We start from the raw sequence: 8,671 nt of genomic DNA, 5'->3' as shown, positions 1-8,671 counted from the left end.
AGCACGTATTTTTGATGCTTGCAGAGTCCCCCATTTTACCGTTGCCCCAAAACAAAATGGCGGTGCAATACGAATTTAGAGTAAGGGTTCCTGTCACTAACTCAGTAGTAACCCCCTGCGGAAATATTTTTCCAATATTTCCGCTAGCGCTGGAAATGCTGCGTGTTCGGGTTGAAACTGCCACCGGTGGTAATTCCAGATTGCCGCACGGCAACCCTTTAGTTAAAAGGACCCCTGAGATTTTATTTTCCAGAGCTTCTAGGTGTGAATGAATCAGCCAACTGTCCTTGACAGCAGAAGCTGCAGTGGATTGCAAGGTAAAAACAGTTTGTTCAGTCTTTCAGAATGCTGTTTCAACTTTTATAAGTCTCTGATCCATCTCTTTCGTTTTAACCAAACATTCTTGAGAGAATTTACACAATGAAGGAGTAGTTCCTTGCAGGGGCGTAGGCAGACACCCAATTTTGGGTGGACCTGGGCCAAGATGGGTGGGCAGAACTCCGCCCTGTCCCACGAGTGATTTGGTCTCTCCCTCTCTTGCCTGCATACCATATGGTCTCTTAAACATCCCCCTCCCCCCATACCTTTTAAATAGCAGATTTTCACTGGCAGCAAGCAGCAAATAATGCACTGGTCATGTTGGCTCCACAGCCTTCCCTCTGATGCAACTTCCTGTTCCGCATAGGTGGGAATACATCAGAGGGAAGGCTGGTATGCAGGAAGGACAGGAATTTTCAGCTGGTGGGGCTTGGGAATCCCTGCCAGACACTTCATAGGTGTGCTGCTACTGGGTGGGCCTGAGCCCAAAATAGGTGGGCCTGGGCCCACCCAGGCCCACCCTTGGCTACGCCCAGTGCTTTTTTTGTAGAAAAAAAGGTGCCGGTACTCATTATGGGTGGGGTCACCACATATGGCTCCACCCCTATGATAGCCACACCCATATTAACCACACACCCTATACCAGCCATGGCGCATATAAACAGACATCATTGAAAATATTACAGTACTATAGGAGAAAAAAATAACGTGATTTTTTTCATTATAAATAATCTCTGTAAGCTCTTACAGCTCCAGTATACCCAGTGCAAAATAAGACAGCCAATGTAAATTCTCAAATTGGACATATTACAAACACTAAAATGAAAATAAAATGATTTTTTTCTACCTTTGTTGTCTGGTGACTGTTTTTCTTTCCATATTGGTCCCAGTCTGTGATTCTCCTTTCCTTTGTTTTCGCTTAACTCTTCTGTGCCATTTGTCATTTTTGTCTCCTTTTTCTTTGCTTTCTTCAATATTTTTCAGGCTCTTTCTCTGTCCAGATTTAATTCATTCTTACTATCCATTCTTTAATTTCCTTCATCTACCTGTGGCTTTTCATCTTTTCCTCACCCTTGTTCTCCTCTCTCTCTCCCCATCCTTCCATCTGTTTTTCCCTCTCTCTCTCTCCCCATCCTTCCATCTGTTTTTCCCCCTCTCTCTCCCTATCCTTCCATCTGTTTCCCTCTCTCTCTCCCCATCCTTCCATCTGTGTTTTTCCCTCTCTCTCCCCATCCTGCCATCTGTTTTTCCCCTCTCTCCCCAATCCTTCCATCTGTTTTTCCCTCTCTCTCCCCATCCTTCCGTTTCCCCTCTCTCTCCCCAATCCTTCCCTCTGTTGTTTTCCCTATCTCTCTCTCCCCAATCCTTCCCTCTGTTGTTTTCCCTCTTTCTCTCTCTCCCCATCCTTCCATCTGTTTTCCCCTCTCTCCCCAATCCTTCCATATGTTTTTCCCCTCTCTCCCCAATCCTTCCATCTGTTGTCCCCTCTCTCCCCAATCCTTCCCTCTGTTGTTTTCCCTCTTTCTCTCTCTCCCCATCCTTCCATCTGTCTTCCCCTCTCTCCCCAATCCTTCCATCTGTTTTTCCCCTCTCTCCCCAATCCTTCCATCTGTTTTTCCCCTCTCTCTCCCCAATCCTTCCATCTGTTTTCCCCTCTCTCCCCAATCCTTCCATCTGTTTTCCCCTCTCTCCCCAATCCTTCCATCTGTGTTTTCCCTCTCTCTCCCCATCCTGCCATGTTTTTCCCCTCTCTCCCCAATCCTTCCATCTGTTTTTCCCTCTCTCTCCCCATCCTTCCATCTGTTTCCCCTCTCTCTCCCCAATCCTTCCCTCTGTTGTTTTCCCTTTCTCTCTCTCCCCAATCCTTCCCTCTGTTGTTTTCCCTCTTTCTCTCTCTCCCCATCCTTCCATCTGTTTTCCCCCTCTCTCCCCAATCCTTCCATCTGTTTTTCCCCTCTCTCCCCAATCCTTCCATCTGTTTTCCCCTCTCTCCCCAATCCTTCCGTTTTCCCCTCTCCCCAATCCTTCCCTCTGTTGTTTTCCCTCTTTCTCTCTCTCCCCATCCTTCCATCTGTTTTCCCCTCTCTCCCCAATCCTTCCATCTGTTTTCCCCTCTCTCCCCAATCCTTCCATCTGTTTTTCCCCTCTCTCCCCAATCCTTCCCTCTGTTGTTTTCCCTCTTTCTCTCTCTCCCCAATCTATCCCTCTGTTGTTTTCCCTCTTTCTCTCTCTCCCCAATCCTTCCCTCTGTTGGTTTCCCTCTTTCTCTCTCTCCCCAATCCTTCCTCTGTTGGTTTCCCTCTTTCTCTCTCTCCCCAATCCTTCCCTCTGTTGGTTTCCCTCTTTCTCTCTCTCCCCAATCCTTCCTCTGTTGGTTTCCCTCTTTCTCTCTCTCCCCAATCCTTCCCTCTGTTGGTTTCCCTCTTTCTCTCTCTCTCCCAATCCTTCCCTCTGTTGGTTTCCCTCTTTCTCTCTCTCCCCAATCCTTCCTCTGTTGGTTTCCCTCTTTCTCTCTCTCTCCCCAATCCTTCCCTCCCTCTGTTGTTTTCCCTCTTTCTCTCTCTCCCCAATCCTTCCCTCTGTTGGTTTCCCTCTTTCTCTCTCTCCCCAATCCTTCCTCTGTTGGTTTCCCTCTTTCTCTCTCTCCCCAATCCTTCCTCTGTTGGTTTCCCTCTTTCTCTCTCTCCCCAATCCTTCCCTCTGTTGGTTTCCCTCTTTCTCTCTCTCCCCAATCCTTCCTCTGTTGGTTTCCCTCTTTCTCTCTCTCCCCAATCCTTCCCTCTGTTGGTTTCCCTCTTTCTCTCTCTCTCCCCAATCCTTCCCTCTGTTGGTTTCCCTCTTTCTCTCTCTCCCCAATCCTTCCTCTGTTGGTTTCCCTCTTTCTCTCTCTCTCCCCAATCCTTCCCTCTGTTGGTTTCCCTCTTTCTCTCTCTCCCCAATCCTTCCTCTGTTGGTTTCCCTCTTTCTCTCTCTCTCCCCAATCCTTCCCTCTGTTGGTTTCCCTCTTTCTCTCTCTCTCCCCAATCCTTCCCTCTGTTGGTTTCCCTCTCCCTGCCAAGTTTCCCGCGAATGGCGCGAAGTCGCGACGCACGCGGCACCAGCCCCTATTTCCGGCCGCTCCTGCTTCTCCTGTTGAGCAGCAGCGGCCGCTACACAAAGAAAAAGAAGATTAAAAAAAAAATTTGAAACCTGGCTGAAACGCGACACCCCGGCACTGTAGACAGCCATTAGGCATTGGCTGTTGCCCCGCAGCAGCTCCTCCTCTTGCCTCTACGTCACTGCCCCTGGAGGAAGACCCCGGAGGAGCGCAGTGACATAGAGGCAAGAGGAGGAGCGGCTGCGGGGCAACAGCCAATGCCTAATGGCTGTCTACAGTGCCGGGGTGCCGCGTTTCAGCCAGGTTTGAAGTTTTTTTTTAATCTTTCTTTGTGTAGCGGCCGCTGCTGCTCAACAGGAGAAGCAGCAGCAGCGGCCAGAAATGGGGGCTGGCACTGCGTCCGTCACGGGGCGGGGGGGGAGCAAAAAAAAAAAAAGGTGCCAGTACGCCGTACCGTTGCGTACCGGCACAAAAAAAGCACTGGCTACGCCACTGGTTCCTTGTATCAATTGTTCAATCCTCTTTACAACTTACCAACTATCTTGAAGCTAAACCACTCCTTTCTTAGTAGAGAATGACACGGAGACAAATTTTGTCCCCGTCCCCGCAGGTTCTGTCTCCGTCCCGTCCCCGTGGGCTCTGTTCTCATCTGTAGAAGCCTCGAACACTTATGATTTTATATTTAAATTTTTTTATTAAAGTATAAAAAGGAACAAGATGCTGTGCAACTGTTGTTTATAAATCACCAATAGAAAACAATAAGAAAAACAAGCAACTTGTCTTCTTAGAAGATGTGCTGGTAGCAGGATGTACAGGATCCCCCATGCAAATTTTGCTAGTTGTGGCCAGCATGTTTGCTTGTTTTTCCAAAAAATCAAAATATCGTCATCTGCATCACTCAAATATGAATAACATTCCAGGTCATTAAGAGGCTTCAAAGTAGAAAATGACACAGGGGCAAAGTTTGTCCCTGACCCCAGGGGCTCTGTCCCCATCCTCGCCCCTTCCCCATGAGGCTTAGTGGCCTGTAGTTTCCAGCATCTTCTCTGTCACCACTTTTGTGAAGAGGGATCACAGCCGTTCTTCTCCAATCCCACAGAACCTCCCCCGTCTCCAAGGATTTATTAAACAAATCTTTAAAAGGACCCACCAGAACCTCTCTGATCTCCCTCAATTTCCTGAGATGGATCCTGTCCAGACCCATGGCTTTGTCCACCTTTAGATTTTCAAGTTCATAAACACTCGCTTCCAAGAATATAAGTAGTGGATTTTCCCAAGTCCATCTTAATGGCTTATGGACATTTTTTTAGGAAGAGATCCAAACCTTTTTTAAACCCTGCTAACTGCTTTTACCACATTCTCTGGCAACAAATTCCAGAGTTTAATTACACATTGAGTGAAGGTAATCAATAGAAATAAAATGTAGAAAAGAAAATAAGATGATACCTTTTTTATTGGACTAAAGGTATCATCTTATTTTCTTTTCTATGTTTTATTTTATTTCTATTGATTACCTTTAAAAGTGGACTAAAACGGCTACCACATCACTTTACTTTGAGTGAAGAAATATTTTCTCTGATTTGTTTTAAATTTACTACTTTGTAGCTTCATCGCATGCCCCCCTAGTCCTAGTATTTTTTGAAAGAGTAAGCAAGCAATTCACATCTACCCATTCCACTCCATTCATTATTTTATAGACCTCTATCATATCTCCCCTCAGCCATCTTTTCTCCAAGCTGAAGTCCTAGCCGCTTTAGCCTTTCTTCATAGGGAAGTCGTCCCATCCCCTTTATCGTTTTTGTCGTCCTTCTCTGTACCTTTTCTAAATCCACCATATCTTTTTTTTATAGCAATTTAAATTTACAAGTGATAAAATAACTTGCCAGAAATACAGAGAAAGTAATACACAAGAATTATTTCAATCAGGTAATTCTATATTCTTCCTTAGACCACTAAATAGGGAGAGTGAAACAAGACAAGGAGATCAATTAAACAACACTAAACAAAGAAAAAATGTGGTGTTAACCTGATTATCCCCAGTTATTATTTGTCTAAATCATTATTCCACATTGATTGTCTGGTAAGGGTTGGCTCCTTCAAAGCCAAAATGGTGTATAGTCAATTCATTTCGTTGAAAATGTACTTATTGTCCAATGTTAGCAGAAATAATACATCTGATTCCATTCATTCTCTTTTAAAACCAGAAATTGTTTAACAATGCAAACACTTACATCTCAATTCAAATCCCACTGATTAAGGCAATCCCAGTTTTCATAGGCTTCACTCCTTTTGAATTAATATTACTAAGTGATAATTTATATTACTAAGAGGAATAATTTAAAGAGGAAAAAAAACTTTACAAAATTTTTGAGGAAATCTTTAGGAGTCATACCCGGAACTCTGGGAAAGAACAATAATCTCAATATTTATTTATTTATTAATCATCTGTAATAATAATATTCATTATAATATTATAATATTCATTTTTATTCTAAATTTCTGGTCTATTATCATTTTCAAAATCTTAACCGCTTCCTACTCCTGTAAAGTTTCATTTGTTTTATTGATTTTCATTCTCAAAGGATTCGGTTAAGTTATCCATGTAACTCACTAGTAAGATTATATCTGGAACAAAGTTATTTACTACCACTGTTGTCCCGAAGCGCCTTCCAGATGATATTCAATGTAACCTCCACGGGAGCCAAAAACTCCAAGCTGATTCCTCTTATGGGTTTAGGAGCGATACCTCCGACTCGGGTTCTGCTGTAAACGTCCTCCGTTTCAGCATACACTCCTAACTCACTCCTCCACTCCTTTGGACATGGTAGTTAAATGATTCGGGAATGATAAAGTTGTTTCCAGGTCCAAGAGCGTCGACGTTCCTTCGCCGGCGCTAATCAAAGGACTTGCCAACCCAATCATCTGTGGACTGCTCATTGCGCAGCGGTCCCACACTTGCTGCATAGAGAACAAAACACTGGCCATCGGCGGCTGATCTCCGAATGTCCCCTTCCTCTCAGTTAAGGTAACTGCAATTGCAAAGAGGAAATTCAGGTAATCAAAGCAGAACTTCAGAGGACAGCTGGGACGTTGAGCGTACGAACTTCAGGTCACCATCTCTCCACTCTCCCCAGTTTGGGACACTCTTTGCCTGGTTTCTCCTCAGAGGCCTGTCTGATATGGGTAACCCTTCAGCATAGCCCTCTGAGTCATTGAAACACAGAAGTCCCTCCACCACTACAAGGTGGTGTCCCTTCGGAGGGGCCGCCATATCTTTTAATTTAAATATTTTATTTTTACACCGCCATATCCTTTTTTTAGATGCAATTCGAGGTGCGTTCACACAATGGAGCGATACAAAGGCACTCTAACATCCTCATTTTTGTTTTACATTCCTTTCCTAATAATACCTAACATTCTATTTGCTTTCTTAGCTGCCGCAGCACACTGAGCAAAAGTTTCAACGTATCATCAACGATAACACCTAGATCCCTTTCTTGGTCAATGACTCCTAATATGGAACCTTGCATGACATAGCTATAATTCGGGTTCCTCTTTCCCACATGCATCACTTTGCACTTGCTCACATTAAACATCATCTGCCATTTAGACACCCAGTCTCCCAGTCTCGTAAGGTCCTGTTGTAATTTTTCACAATCCTCTTGCCATTTAACAACTTTGAATAACTTTGTGTTATCAGCAAATTTAATTACCTCACTTGTTATTCCCATATCTAGATCATTTATAATTATGTTAAAAATCAGCAGTCCCAGCACAGACCCCTGTGGAACCCCACTATCTACCCTTCTCCATTGAGAATACTGACTATTTAAGCCTACTCTCTGCTTTTTACATTTTAACCAGTTTTATTTTAACATTTTTATTAAAGTTTCATAAACAACCGCACAGGATGAAAACCATATGACTGTCAAGCACAAAGTCAGCATCTCTATATTACAAATCCAAATGAACCCCCTGAACTCCCCCCCATCACCCCTCTCCTCCTATCCCTTAGTCCAGACTACTTCTTAACTATTGTTCAGCACTCCCTTAAGCATTCGGAATACGGCTAAGGGCCACTGGGGTCAAGGACTCCCAAAATGGGGTTCAGGCACACAAAAAGCTGTCTCCTGCCAGAAAAGCAAGGTCCGAGATACCTCTATGCTTCAATGCACTGAGCTGTATCATCAATGACCACCAAAGATAAATTTTGGGCATCTCCGGATGGAGCTACAAATTAAGAATAATCTTTTTGGCAATCAGTACTGTGCACCTCGAGTCATTTGAATACAGCCGAGCAGCACCGGGAAATCCAAGCATTTCCCATAGTTTTAAACTGAAACTTTCTCTAGAAGTAGAAACTTAACAGCCAAAGAACTTTAAAAGGATAGTAGGAAGGCTCAAATCTTGTTCTAAAAGACAGTTATTTTCTGTTCTTTGGCTGCTGATCTGAATTAGGTGTTATTTATGGTGTAAGGAAGTAGAATATTTGCAAAGGTTACTGAGTTAGCTTGAAAGGGTCTGTTTGAAGCAGTCTCCTTAGATTCAAAACTATATAAAGAGGAAAAGTCCCACTTAACTTTCTTTCTGAGAAGTTCTGAGAGAAGAGGACATTTCTCTGGTAAGTGACATTATTTTGCTTTGTGCTTTGGAACTTAAAGATTGGTGTTTAAAGAAGGAATTGTAGGTTAGTGATAGGCAGAATAAAAATATAAAAAAGCAAACTTTATCAGCTAATCTCCATACTCTTTTCCTCCTAGTTTTAAAACTTGAACTTTGTACCACAGCATTAACAAATAGCCTCTAGCACACATACACATTTCACAATAAAACCTTAATGGAGCAAACCCACTAATACATGTTATATCCTAACTGTTCAAAATGCCCAGTAACCTCAGCAGGATATTTGTTCAAAAAGTTCCTCTGATGCTAGTACTGCCCCTCCCCTTCCTAAGTGCCGGCTGTTATTTAAAACTTTTTACCTCCTGGTCCTCCGGTAACAGTGAAGTCAAGCAGGCATGGCACGGCGCTTCACACTGCCTTTGCTTCTGTTTCGGCTCTGCCTCTGGTCCCGCCCTTCTGCAAACAGGAAATGAGGGCAGGACCAGAGGCAGAGCTGAAACAGAAGCGAAGGCAGTGTGAAGCGCCGTACCATGGCTGCTCGACTTAACTATTCCCGGAGGACCAGGAGGTAAAAAGTTTTAAATAACAGCCGGCACTTACGAAGGGGAGGGGCAGCCGCACACGTCCTGCTTC

This window comes from Microcaecilia unicolor, chromosome 3 (genome assembly GCF_901765095.1).
Source record: "Microcaecilia unicolor chromosome 3, aMicUni1.1, whole genome shotgun sequence".
Taxonomy (NCBI): Eukaryota; Metazoa; Chordata; class Amphibia; order Gymnophiona; family Siphonopidae; genus Microcaecilia; species Microcaecilia unicolor.
The sequence above is the reverse complement of the archived record's forward strand: the minus strand, read 5'-3'. Positions refer to the sequence as shown.